The sequence below is a fragment of the Salminus brasiliensis genome, chromosome 11 (assembly GCF_030463535.1).
Source record: "Salminus brasiliensis chromosome 11, fSalBra1.hap2, whole genome shotgun sequence".
In the NCBI taxonomy this organism is placed as follows: domain Eukaryota; kingdom Metazoa; phylum Chordata; class Actinopteri; order Characiformes; family Bryconidae; genus Salminus; species Salminus brasiliensis.
Window position 1 is genome coordinate 24867527 of NC_132888.1, and position 11920 is coordinate 24879446.

General features: G+C 37.5%; 36 pseudogenes; all 36 read left to right on the top strand.

Annotated features, from left to right (window-relative positions):
• The first annotated feature begins 175 nt into the window (after positions 1-175).
• On the top strand, positions 176-294 carry LOC140572662 (5S ribosomal RNA; annotated as a pseudogene).
• A 185-nt stretch (positions 295-479) lies between these two features.
• LOC140573198 (5S ribosomal RNA) lies at positions 480-598 on the top strand (annotated as a pseudogene).
• A 185-nt stretch (positions 599-783) lies between these two features.
• LOC140572724 (5S ribosomal RNA) lies at positions 784-902 on the top strand (annotated as a pseudogene).
• A 185-nt stretch (positions 903-1087) lies between these two features.
• Positions 1088-1206, top strand: LOC140571021 (5S ribosomal RNA; annotated as a pseudogene).
• Positions 1207-1391: 185 nt separating this feature from the next.
• Positions 1392-1510, top strand: LOC140573062 (5S ribosomal RNA; annotated as a pseudogene).
• Positions 1511-1695: 185 nt separating this feature from the next.
• Positions 1696-1814, top strand: LOC140567665 (5S ribosomal RNA; annotated as a pseudogene).
• A 185-nt stretch (positions 1815-1999) lies between these two features.
• Positions 2000-2118, top strand: LOC140571101 (5S ribosomal RNA; annotated as a pseudogene).
• A 489-nt stretch (positions 2119-2607) lies between these two features.
• Positions 2608-2726, top strand: LOC140566987 (5S ribosomal RNA; annotated as a pseudogene).
• A 185-nt stretch (positions 2727-2911) lies between these two features.
• Positions 2912-3030, top strand: LOC140567172 (5S ribosomal RNA; annotated as a pseudogene).
• A 185-nt stretch (positions 3031-3215) lies between these two features.
• LOC140573199 (5S ribosomal RNA) lies at positions 3216-3334 on the top strand (annotated as a pseudogene).
• A 185-nt stretch (positions 3335-3519) lies between these two features.
• Positions 3520-3638, top strand: LOC140572591 (5S ribosomal RNA; annotated as a pseudogene).
• A 185-nt stretch (positions 3639-3823) lies between these two features.
• Positions 3824-3942, top strand: LOC140567638 (5S ribosomal RNA; annotated as a pseudogene).
• Positions 3943-4127: 185 nt separating this feature from the next.
• Positions 4128-4246, top strand: LOC140571672 (5S ribosomal RNA; annotated as a pseudogene).
• A 185-nt stretch (positions 4247-4431) lies between these two features.
• Positions 4432-4550, top strand: LOC140571112 (5S ribosomal RNA; annotated as a pseudogene).
• Positions 4551-4735: 185 nt separating this feature from the next.
• Positions 4736-4854, top strand: LOC140567423 (5S ribosomal RNA; annotated as a pseudogene).
• Positions 4855-5039: 185 nt separating this feature from the next.
• LOC140571123 (5S ribosomal RNA) lies at positions 5040-5158 on the top strand (annotated as a pseudogene).
• A 489-nt stretch (positions 5159-5647) lies between these two features.
• On the top strand, positions 5648-5766 carry LOC140571135 (5S ribosomal RNA; annotated as a pseudogene).
• A 185-nt stretch (positions 5767-5951) lies between these two features.
• Positions 5952-6070, top strand: LOC140567424 (5S ribosomal RNA; annotated as a pseudogene).
• A 185-nt stretch (positions 6071-6255) lies between these two features.
• Positions 6256-6374, top strand: LOC140571147 (5S ribosomal RNA; annotated as a pseudogene).
• Positions 6375-6863: 489 nt separating this feature from the next.
• LOC140572521 (5S ribosomal RNA) lies at positions 6864-6982 on the top strand (annotated as a pseudogene).
• Positions 6983-7167: 185 nt separating this feature from the next.
• LOC140566535 (5S ribosomal RNA) lies at positions 7168-7286 on the top strand (annotated as a pseudogene).
• Positions 7287-7471: 185 nt separating this feature from the next.
• LOC140573200 (5S ribosomal RNA) lies at positions 7472-7590 on the top strand (annotated as a pseudogene).
• Positions 7591-7775: 185 nt separating this feature from the next.
• On the top strand, positions 7776-7894 carry LOC140568351 (5S ribosomal RNA; annotated as a pseudogene).
• Positions 7895-8079: 185 nt separating this feature from the next.
• LOC140568475 (5S ribosomal RNA) lies at positions 8080-8198 on the top strand (annotated as a pseudogene).
• Positions 8199-8383: 185 nt separating this feature from the next.
• LOC140571022 (5S ribosomal RNA) lies at positions 8384-8502 on the top strand (annotated as a pseudogene).
• A 185-nt stretch (positions 8503-8687) lies between these two features.
• On the top strand, positions 8688-8806 carry LOC140573217 (5S ribosomal RNA; annotated as a pseudogene).
• Positions 8807-8991: 185 nt separating this feature from the next.
• LOC140570317 (5S ribosomal RNA) lies at positions 8992-9110 on the top strand (annotated as a pseudogene).
• Positions 9111-9295: 185 nt separating this feature from the next.
• Positions 9296-9414, top strand: LOC140567603 (5S ribosomal RNA; annotated as a pseudogene).
• Positions 9415-9599: 185 nt separating this feature from the next.
• Positions 9600-9718, top strand: LOC140567114 (5S ribosomal RNA; annotated as a pseudogene).
• Positions 9719-9903: 185 nt separating this feature from the next.
• Positions 9904-10022, top strand: LOC140571160 (5S ribosomal RNA; annotated as a pseudogene).
• Positions 10023-10207: 185 nt separating this feature from the next.
• LOC140568476 (5S ribosomal RNA) lies at positions 10208-10326 on the top strand (annotated as a pseudogene).
• A 185-nt stretch (positions 10327-10511) lies between these two features.
• LOC140568477 (5S ribosomal RNA) lies at positions 10512-10630 on the top strand (annotated as a pseudogene).
• A 185-nt stretch (positions 10631-10815) lies between these two features.
• Positions 10816-10934, top strand: LOC140568174 (5S ribosomal RNA; annotated as a pseudogene).
• A 185-nt stretch (positions 10935-11119) lies between these two features.
• LOC140569752 (5S ribosomal RNA) lies at positions 11120-11238 on the top strand (annotated as a pseudogene).
• A 185-nt stretch (positions 11239-11423) lies between these two features.
• Positions 11424-11542, top strand: LOC140567675 (5S ribosomal RNA; annotated as a pseudogene).
• A 185-nt stretch (positions 11543-11727) lies between these two features.
• On the top strand, positions 11728-11846 carry LOC140567656 (5S ribosomal RNA; annotated as a pseudogene).
• Positions 11847-11920: the final 74 nt, after the last annotated feature.

Below are 11920 nucleotides of genomic sequence, written 5' to 3' on the forward strand. Positions count from 1 at the left end.
TGCAAACAATTAAAGCTTACATTTCCATGTTATTTACATATTTTGCACAAATTTGTAGTTGAAACTCTTTTGTGTTGTAAATGTTGATGTGTTAAAATTGAATGCTTTTTCTTGGTTTTGAACAAATATGGTCTTAGCTATGAAATTTGAATTCTCTAGTTTGCACGGTTCTTCTGTTTACGGCCATTCCACCCTTAGATCGCCTGATCTTGTCTGATCTCAGAAGCTACTTAGGGTTGGGCCTGGTTAGTACTTGAATGGGAGACTGTCTGGGAATACCAGGTGTTGTAAGCTTTTTCAATCCTGCAAACAATTAAAGCTTACATTTCCATTTTTTTTTCATCTTTTGCACAAATTTGTATTTGAAACTCTTTTGTGTTGTAAATTTTGATGTGTTGAAATGGAATGCTTTTTCTTGGTTTTGAACAAATATGGTCTTATCTATGAAATTTGAATCCTCTAGTTTTCAAGGTTTTTCTGCTTACGGCCATTCCACCCTTAGAATGCCTGATCTTGTCTGATCTCAGAAGCTAGCTAGGGTTGGGCCTGGTTAGTACTTGAATGGGAGACTGAATGGGAATACCAGGTGTTGTAAGCTTTTTCAATCCTGCAAACAAAGAAAGCTTACATTTCCATGTTATTTACATCTTTTGCACAAATTTGTAGTTGAAACTCTTTTGTGTTGTAAATGTTGATGTGTTAAAATGGAATGCTTTTTCTTGGTTTTGAACAAATATGGTCTTAGCTATGAAATTTGAATCCTCTAGTTTGCAAGGTTCTTCTGCTTACGGCCATTCCACCCTTAGAACGCCTGATGTCGTCTGATCTCAGAAGCTACCTAGGGTTGGGCCTGGTTAGTACTTGAATGGGAGACTGTCTGGGAATACCAGGTGTTGTAAGCTTTTCCAGTCCTGCAAACAATTAAAGCTTACATTTCCATGTTATTTACATCTTTTGCACAAATTTGTAGTTGAAACTCTTTTGTGTTGTAAATTTTGATGTGTTGAAATGGAATGCTTTTTCTTGGTTTTGAACAAATATGGTCTTAGCTATGAAATTTGAATTCTCTAGTTTGCACGGTTCTTCTGCTTACGGCCATTCCACCCTTAGAACGCCTGATCTTGTCTGATCTCAGAAGCTACCTAGGGTTGGGCCTGGTTAGTACTTGAATGGGAGACTGTCTGGGAATACCAGGTGTTGTAAGCTTTTCCAGTCCTGCAAACAATTAAAGCTTACATTTCCATGTTATTTACATCTTTTGCACACATTTGTAGTTGAAACTCTTTTGTGATGTAAATTTTGATGTGTTGAAATGGAATGCTTTTTATTGGTTTTGAACAAATATGGTCTTATCTATGAAATTTGAATCCTCTAGTTTGCAAGGTTCTTCTGCTTACGGCCATTCCACCCTTAGAACGCCTGATCTCGTCTGATCTCAGAAGCTACCTGGGGTTGGGCCTGGTTAGTACTTGAATGGGAGACTGTCTGGGAATACCAGGTGTTGTAAGCTTTTCCAGTCCTGCAAACAATTAAAGCTTACATTTCCATGTTATTTACATCTTTTGCACAAATTTGTAGTTGAAACTCTTTTGTGTTGTAAATTTTGATGTGTTGAAATGGAATGCTTTTTCTTGGTTTTGAACAAATATGGTCTTATCTATGAAATTTGAATCCTCTAGTTTGCAAGGTTCTTCTGCTTACGGCCATTCCACCCTTAGAATCCCTGATCTTGTCTGATCTCAGAAGCTAGCTAGGGTTGGCCCTGGTTAGTACTTGAATGGGAGACTGAATGGGAATACCAGGTGTTGTAAGCTTTTTCAATCCTGCAAACAAAGAAAGCTTACATTTCCATGTTATTTACATCTTTTGCACAAATTTGTAGTTGAAACTCTTTTGTGATGTAAATTTTGATGTGTTAAAATGGAATGCTTTTTCTTGGTTTTGAACAAATATGGTCTTATCTATGAAATTTGAATCCTCTAGTTTGCAAGGTTCTTCTGCTTACGGCCATTCCACCCTTAGAACGCCTGATCTCGTCTGATCTCAGAAGCTACCTAGGGTTGGGCCTGGTTAGTACTTGAATGGGAGACTGTCTGGGAATACCAGGTGTTGTAAGCTTTTCCAGTCCTGCAAACAATTAAAGCTTACATTTCCATGTTATTTACATCTTTTGCACAAATTTGTAGTTGAAACTCTTTTGTGTTGTAAATTTTGATGTGTTGAAATGGAATGCTTTTTCTTGGTTTTGAACAAATATGGTCTTATCTATGAAATTTGAATCCTCTAGTTTGCAAGGTTCTTCTGCTTACGGCCATTCCACCCTTAGAATGCCTGATCTTGTCTGATCTTAGAAGCTAGCTAGGGTTTGCCCTGGTTAGTACTTGAATGGGAGACTGAATGGGAATACCAGGTGTTGTAAGCTTTTTCAATCCTGCAAACAAAGAAAGCTTACATTTCCATGTTATTTACATCTTTTGCACAAATTTGTAGTTGAAACTCTTTTGTGTTGTAAATGTTGATGTGTTAAAATGGAATGCTTTTTCTTGGTTTTGAACAAATATGGTCTTAGCTATGAAATTTGAATTCTCTAGTTTGCACGGTTCTTCTGTTTACGGCCATTCCACCCTTAGAACGCCTGATCTTGTCTGATCTCAGAAGTGACCTAGCGTTGGGCCTGGTTAGTACTTGAATGGGAGACTGTCTGGGAAAACCAGGTGTTGTAAGCTTTTCCAGTCCTGCAAACAATTAAAGCTTACATTTCCATGTTATTTACATCTTTTGCACAAATTTGTATTTGAAACTCTTTTGTGTTGTAAATGTTGATGTGTTGAAATGGAATGCTTTTTCTTGGTTTTGAACAAATATGGTCTTATCTATAAAATTTGAATCCTCTAGTTTGCAAGGATCTTCTGCTTACGGCCATTCCACCCTTAGAACGCCTGATCTCGTCTGATCTTAGAAGCTACCTAGGGTTGGGCATGGTTAGTACTTGAATGGGAGACTGAATGGGAATGCCAGGTGTTGTAAGCTTTTCCAGTCCTGCAAACAATTAAAGCTTACATTTCCATGTTATTTACATCTTTTGCACAAATTTGTAGTTGAAACTCTTTTGTGTTGTAAATTTTGATGTGTTGAAATGGAATGCTTTTTCTTGGTTTTGAACAAATATGGTCATATCTATGAAATTTGAATCCTCTAGTTTGCAAGGTTCTTCTGCTTACGGCCATTCCACCCTTAGAATGCCTGATCTTGTCTGATCTCAGAAGCTAGCTAGGGTTGGGCCTGGTTAGTACTTGAATGGGAGACTGAATGGGAATACCAGGTGTTGTAAGCTTTTCCAGTCCTGCAAACAATTAAAGCTTACATTTCCATGTTATTTACATATTTTGCACAAATTTGTAGTTGAAACTCTTTTGTGTTGTAAATGTTGATGTGTTAAAATGGAATGCTTTTTCTTGATTTTGAACAAATATGGTCTTAGCTATGAAATTTGAATCCTCTAGTTTGCAAGGTTCTTCTGCTTACGGCAATTCCACCCTTAGATCGCCTGATCTTGTCTGATCTCAGAAGCTACCTAGGGTTGGGCCTGGTTAGTACTTGAATAGGAGACTGTCTGGGAATACCAGGTGTTGTAAGCTTTTCCAGTCCTGCAAACAATTAAAGCTTACATTTCCATGTTATTTACATCTTTTGCACAAATTTGTATTTGAAACTCTTTTGTGTTGTAAATTTTGATGTGTTGAAATGGAATGCTTTTTCTTGGTTTTGAACCAATATGGTCTTATCTATGAAATTTGAATCCTCTAGTTTGCAAGGTTCTTCTGCTTACGGCCATTCCACCCTTAGAATGCCTGATCTTGTCTGATCTCAGAAGCTAGCTAGGGTTGGGCCTGGTTAGTACTTGAATGGGAGACTGAATGGGAATGCCAGGTGTAGTAAGCTTTTTCATTCCTGCAAACAAAGAAAGCTTACATTTCCATGTTATTTACATCTTTTGCACAAATTTGTAGTTGAAACTCTTTTGTGTTGTAAATGTTGATGTGTTAAAATTGAATGCTTTTTCTTGGTTTTGAACAAATATGGTCTTAGCTATGAAATTTGAATTCTCTAGTTTGCACGGTTCTTCTGTTTACGGCCATTCCACCCTTAGAACGCCTGATCTTGTCTGATCTCAGAAGCTACTTAGGGTTGGGCCTGGTTAGTACTTGAATGGGAGACTGTCTGGGAATACCAGGTGTTGTAAGCTTTTTCAATCCTGCAAACAATTAAAGCTTACATTTCCATTTTTTTTTCATCTTTTGCACAAATTTGTATTTGAAACTCTTTTGTGTTGTAAATTTTGATGTGTTGAAATGGAATGCTTTTTCTTGGTTTTGAACAAATATGGTCTTATCTATGAAATTTGAATCCTCTAGTTTGCAAGGTTCTTCTGCTTACGGCCATTCCACCCTTAGAACGCCTGATCTCGTCTGATCTCAGAAGCTACCTAGGGTTGGGCCTGGTTAGTACTTGAATGGGAGACTGTCTGGGAATACCAGGTGTTGTAAGCTTTTCCAGTCCTGCAAACAATTAAAGCTTACATTTCCATGTTATTTACATCTTTTGCACAAATTTGTAGTTGAAACTCTTTTGTGTTGTAAATTTTGATGTGTTGAAATGGAATGCTTTTTCTTGGTTTTGAACAAATATGGTCTTATCTATGAAATTTGAATCCTCTAGTTTGCAAGGTTCTTCTGCTTACGGCCATTCCACCCTTAGAATGCCTGATCTTGTCTGATCTCAGAAGCTAGCTAGGGTTGGCCCTGGTTAGTACTTGAATGGGAGACTGAATGGGAATACCAGGTGTTGTAAGCTTTTTCAATCCTGCAAACAAAGAAAGCTTACATTTCCATGTTATTTACATCTTTTGCACAAATTTGTAGTTGAAACTCTTTTGTGATGTAAATTTTGATGTGTTAAAATGGAATGCTTTTTCTTGGTTTTGAACAAATATGGTCTTATCTATGAAATTTGAATCCTCTAGTTTGCAAGGTTCTTCTGCTTACGGCCATTCCACCCTTAGAACGCCTGATCTCGTCTGATCTCAGAAGCTACCTAGGGTTGGGCCTGGTTAGTACTTGAATGGGAGACTGTCTGGGAATACCAGGTGTTGTAAGCTTTTCCAGTCCTGCAAACAATTAAAGCTTACATTTCCATGTTATTTACATCTTTTGCACAAATTTGTAGTTGAAACTCTTTTGTGTTGTAAATTTTGATGTGTTGAAATGGAATGCTTTTTCTTGGTTTTGAACAAATATGGTCTTATCTATGAAATTTGAATCCTCTAGTTTGCAAGGTTCTTCTGCTTACGGCCATTCCACCCTTAGAATGCCTGATCTTGTCTGATCTTAGAAGCTAGCTAGGGTTTGCCCTGGTTAGTACTTGAATGGGAGACTGTCTGGGAATACCAGGTGTTGTAAGCTTTTCCAGTCCTGCAAACAATTAAAGCTTACATTTCCATGTTATTTACATCTTTTGCACAAATTTGTATTTGAAACTCTTTTGTGTTGTAAATTTTGATGTGTTGAAATGGAATGCTTTTTCTTGGTTTTGAACAAATATGGTCTTATCTATGAAATTTGAATCCTCTAGTTTGCAAGGTTCTTCTGCTTACGGCCATTCCACCCTTAGAACGCCTGATCTCGTCTGATCTCAGAAGCTACCTAGGGTTGGGCCTGGTTAGTACTTGAATGGGAGACTGTCTGGGAATACCAGGTGTTGTAAGCTTTTCCAGTCCTGCAAACAATTAAAGCTTACATTTCCATGTTATTTACATCTTTTGCACAAATTTGTAGTTGAAACTCTTTTGTGTTGTAAATTTTGATGTGTTGAAATGGAATGCTTTTTCTTGGTTTTGAACAAATATGGTCTTATCTATGAAATTTGAATCCTCTAGTTTGCAAGGTTCTTCTGCTTACGGCCATTCCACCCTTAGAATGCCTGATCTTGTCTGATCTCAGAAGCTAGCTAGGGTTGGCCCTGGTTAGTACTTGAATGGGAGACTGAATGGGAATACCAGGTGTTGTAAGCTTTTTCAATCCTGCAAACAAAGAAAGCTTACATTTCCATGTTATTTACATCTTTTGCACAAATTTGTAGTTGAAACTCTTTTGTGATGTAAATTTTGATGTGTTAAAATGGAATGCTTTTTCTTGGTTTTGAACAAATATGGTCTTATCTATGAAATTTGAATCCTCTAGTTTGCAAGGTTCTTCTGCTTACGGCCATTCCACCCTTAGAACGCCTGATCTCGTCTGATCTCAGAAGCTACCTAGGGTTGGGCCTGGTTAGTACTTGAATGGGAGACTGTCTGGGAATACCAGGTGTTGTAAGCTTTTCCAGTCCTGCAAACAATTAAAGCTTACATTTCCATGTTATTTACATCTTTTGCACAAATTTGTAGTTGAAACTCTTTTGTGTTGTAAATTTTGATGTGTTGAAATGGAATGCTTTTTCTTGGTTTTGAACAAATATGGTCTTATCTATGAAATTTGAATCCTCTAGTTTGCAAGGTTCTTCTGCTTACGGCCATTCCACCCTTAGAATGCCTGATCTTGTCTGATCTTAGAAGCTAGCTAGGGTTTGCCCTGGTTAGTACTTGAATGGGAGACTGAATGGGAATACCAGGTGTTGTAAGCTTTTTCAATCCTGCAAACAAAGAAAGCTTACATTTCCATGTTATTTACATCTTTTGCACAAATTTGTAGTTGAAACTCTTTTGTGTTGTAAATGTTGATGTGTTAAAATGGAATGCTTTTTCTTGGTTTTGAACAAATATGGTCTTAGCTATGAAATTTGAATTCTCTAGTTTGCACGGTTCTTCTGTTTACGGCCATTCCACCCTTAGAACGCCTGATCTCGTCTGATCTCAGAAGTGACCTAGCGTTGGGCCTGGTTAGTACTTGAATGGGAGACTGTCTGGGAATACCAGGTGTTGTAAGCTTTTCCAGTCCTGCAAACAATTAAAGCTTACATTTCCATGTTATTTACATCTTTTGCACAAATTTGTATTTGAAACTCTTTTGTGTTGTAAATTTTGATGTGTTGAAATGGAATGCTTTTTCTTGGTTTTGAACCAATATGGTCTTATCTATGAAATTTGAATCCTCTAGTTTGCAAGGTTCTTCTGCTTACGGCTATTCCACCCTTAGAATGCCTGATCTTGTCTGATCTCAGAAGCTAGCTAGGGTTGGGCCTGGTTAGTACTTGAATGGGAGACTGAATGGGAATACCAGGTGTTGTAAGCTTTTTCAATCCTGCAAACAAAGAAAGCTTACATTTCCATGTTATTTACATCTTTTGCACAAATTTGTAGTTGAAACTCTTTTGTGTTGTAAATTTTGATGTGTTGAAATGGAATGCTTTTTCTTGGTTTTGAACAAATATGGTCTTAGCTATGAAATTTGAATTCTCTAGTTTGCACGGTTTTTCTGCTTACGGCCATTCCACCCTTAGAATGCCTGATCTTGTCTGATCTCAGAAGCTAGCTAGGGTTGGGCCTGGTTAGTACTTGAATGGGAGACTGAATGGGAATACCAGGTGTTGTAAGCTTTTTCAATCCTGCAAACAAAGAAAGCTTACATTTCCATGTTATTTACATCTTTTGCACAAATTTGTAGTTGAAACTCTTTTGTGTTGTAAATGTTGATGTGTTAAAATGGAATGCTTTTTCTTGGTTTTGAACAAATATGGTCTTAGCTATGAAATTTGAATTCTCTAATTTGCAAAGTTCTTCTGTTTACGGCCGTTCCACCCTTAGAACGTCCGATCTTGTCTGATCTCAGAAGCTACTTAGGGTTGGGCCTGGTTAGTATTTGAATGGGAGACTGTCTGGGAATACCAGGTGTTGTAAGCTTTTTCAAGCCTGCAAACAATTAAAGCTTACATTTCCATGTTATTTACATCTTTTGCACACATTTGTAGTTGAAACTCTTTTGTGATGTAAATTTTGATGTGTTGAAATGGAATGCTTTTTCTTGGTTTTGAACAAATATGGTCTTATCTATGAAATTTGAATCCTCTAGTTTGCAAGGTTCTTCTGCTTACGGCCATTCCACCCTTAGAACGCCTGATCTCGTCTGATCTCAGAAGCTACCTAGGGTTGGGCCTGGTTAGTACTTGAATGGGAGACTGAATGGGAATACCAGGTGTTGTAAGCTTTTCCAGTCCTGCAAACAATTAAAGCTTACATTTCCATGTTATTTACATCTTTTGCACAAATTTGTAGTTGAAACTCTTTTGTGTTGTAAATTTTGATGTGTTGAAATGGAATGCTTTTTCTTGGTTTTGAACAAATATGGTCTTAGCTATGAAATTTGAATTCTCTAGTTTGCACGATTCTTCTGCTTACGGCCATTCCACCCTTAGAACGCCTGATCTTGTCTGATCTCAGAAGCTACCTAGGGTTGGGCCTGGTTAGTACTTGAATGGGAGACTGTCTGGGAATACCAGGTGTTGTAAGCTTTTCCAGTCCTGCAAACAATTAAAGCTTACATTTCCATGTTATTTACATCTTTTGCACAAATTTGTAGTTGAAACTCTTTTGTGTTGTAAATTTTGATGTGTTGAAATGGAATGCTTTTTCTTGGTTTTGAACAAATATGGTCTTAGCTATGAAATTTGAATTCTCTAGTTTGCACGATTCTTTTGCTTACGGCCATTCCACCCTTAGAACGCCTGATCTTGTCTGATCTCAGAAGCTACCTAGGGTTGGGCCTAGTTAGTACTTGAATGGGAGACTGTCTGGGAATACCAGGTGTTGTAAGCTTTTCCAGTCCTGCAAACAATTAAAGCTTACATTTCCATGTTATTTACATCTTTTGCACAAATTTGTAGTTGAAACTCTTTTGTGTTGTAAATTTTGATGTGTAGAAATGGAATGCTTTTTCTTGGTTTTGAACAAATATGGTCTTATCTATGAAATTTGAATCCTCTAGTTTGCAAGGTTCTTCTGCTTACGGCCATTCCACCCTTAGAACACCTGATCTCGTCTGATCTCAGAAGCTTCCTAGGGTTGGGCCTGGTTAGTACTTGAATGGGAGACTGTCTGGGAATACCAGGTGTTGTAAGCTTTTCCAGTCCTGCAAACAATTAAAGCTTACATTTCCATGTTATTTACATCTTTTGCACACATTTGTAGTTGAAACTCTTTTGTGATGTAAATTTTGATGTGTTGAAATGGAATGCTTTTTCTTGGTTTTGAACAAATATGGTCTTATCTATGAAATTTGAATCCTCTAGTGTGCAAGGTTCTTCTGCTTACGGCCATTCCACCCTTAGAACGCATGATGTCGTCTGATCTCAGAAGCTACCTAGGGTTGGGCCTGGTTAGTACTTGAATGGGAGACTGAATGGGAATACCAGGTGTTGTAAGCTTTTCCAGTCCTGCAAACAATTAAAGCTTACATTTCCATGTTATTTACATCTTTTGCACAAATTTGTAGTTGAAACTCTTTTGTGTTGTAAATGTTGATGTGTTGAAATGGAATGCTTTTTCTTGGTTTTGAACAAATATGGTCTTAGCTATGAAATTTGAATTCTCTAGTTTGCAAAGTTCTTCTGTTTACGGCCATTCCACCCTTAGAACGTCTGATCTTGTCTGATCTCAGAAGTTACTTAGTGTTGGGCCTGGTTAGTACTTGAATGGGAGACTGTCTGGGAATACCAGGTGTTGTAAGCTTTTTCATTCCTGCAAACAATGAAAGCTTACATTTCCATTTTTTTTTAATCTTTTGCACAAATTTGTATTTGAAACTCTTTTGTGTTGTAAATGTTGATGTGTTGAAATGGAATGCTTTTTCTTGATTTTAAACAAATATGGTCTTATCTATGAAATTTGAATCCTCTAGTTTGCAAGGTTCTTCTGCTTACGGCCATTCCACCCTTAGAACGCCTGATCTCGTCTGATCTCAGAAGCTACCTAGGGTTGGGCCTGGTTAGTACTTGAATGGGAGACTGTCTGGGAATACCAGGTGTTGTAAGCTTTTCCAGTCCTGCAAACAATTAAAGCTTACATTTCCATGTTATTTACATCTTTTGCACACATTTGTAGTTGAAACTCTGTTGTGATGTAAATTTTGATGTGTTGAAATGGAATGCTTTTTCTTGGTTTTGAACAAATATGGTCTTATCTATGAAATTTGAATCCTCTAGTTTGCAAGGTTATTCTGCTTACGGCCATTCCACCCTTAGAACGCCTGATCTCGTCTGATCTCAGAAGCTACCTAGGGTTGGGCCTGGTTAGTACTTGAATGGGAGACTGAATGGGAATACCAGGTGTTGTAAGCTTTTCCAGTCCTGCAAACAATTAAAGCTTACATTTCCATGTTATTTACATCTTTTGCACAAATTTGTAGTTGAAACTCTTTTGTGTTGTAAATTTTGATGTGTTGAAATGGAATGCTTTTTCTTGGTTTTGAACAAATATGGTCTTATCTATGAAATTTGAATCCTCTAGTTTGCAAGGTTCTACTGCTTACGGCCATTCCACCCTTAGAACGCCTGATCTCGTCTGATCTCAGAAGCTACCTAGGGTTGGGCCTGGTTAGTACTTGAATGGGAGACTGAATGGGAATACCAGGTGTTGTAAGCTTTTCCAGTCCTGCAAACAATTAAAGCTTACATTTCCATGTTATTTACATCTTTTGCACAAATTTGTAGTTGAAACTCTTTTGTGTTGTAAATTTTGATGTGTTGAAATGGAATGCTTTTTCTTGGTTTTGAACAAATATGGTCTTATCTATGAAATTTGAATCCTCTAGTTAACAAAGTTCTTCTGCTTACGGCCATTCCACCTTTAGAATGCCTGATCTTGTCTGATCTCAGAAGCTAGCTAGGGTTGGGCCTGGTTAGTACTTGAAAGGGAGACTGAATAGGAATATCAGGTGTTGTAAGCTTTTTCAATCCTGCAAACAAAGAAAGCTTACATTTCCATGTTATTTACATCTTTTGCACAAATTTGTAGTTGAAACTCTTTTGTGTTGTAAATTTTGATGTGTTAAAATGGAATGCTTTTTCTTGGTTTTGAACAAATATGGTCTTAGCTATGAAATTTGAATCCTCTAGTTTGCAAGGTTCTTCTGCTTACGGCCATTCCACCCTTAGAACGCCTGATCTCGTCTGATCTCAGAAGCTATCTAGGGTTGGGCCTGGTTAGTACTTGAATGGGAGACTGTCTGGGAATACCAGGTGTTGTAAGCTTTTCCAGTCCTGCAAACAATTAAAGTTTACATTTCCATGTTATTTACATCTTTTGCACAAATTTGTAGTTGAAACTCTTTTGTGTTGTAAATTTTGATGTGTTGAAATGGAATGCTTTTTCTTGGTTTTGAACAAATATGGTCTTATCTATGAAATTTGAATCCTCTAGTTTGCAAGGTTCTTCTGCTTACGGCCATTCCACCCTTAGAACGCCTGATCTTGTCTGATCTCAGAAGCTACCTAGGGTTGGGCCTGGTTAGGACTTGAATGGGAGCCTGTCTGGGAATACCAGGTGTTGTAAGCTTTTTCAATCCTGCAAACAATGAAAGCTTACATTTCCATGTTATTTACATCTTTTGCACAAATTTGTAGTTGAAACTCTTTTGTGTTGTAAATTTTGATGTGTTGAAATAGAATGCTTTTTCTTGGTTTTGAACAAATATGGTCTTAGCTATGAAATTTGAATTCTCTAGTTTGCACGGTTATTCTGCTTACGGCCATTCCACCCTTAGAATGCTTGATCTTGTCTGATCTCAGAAGCTACCTAGGGTTGGGCCTGGTTAGTACTTGAATGGGAGACTGTCTGGGATTACCAGGTGTTGTAAGCTTTTCCAGTCCTGCAAACAATTAAAGCTTACATTTCCATGTTATTTACATCTTTTGCACAAATTTGTAGTTGAAA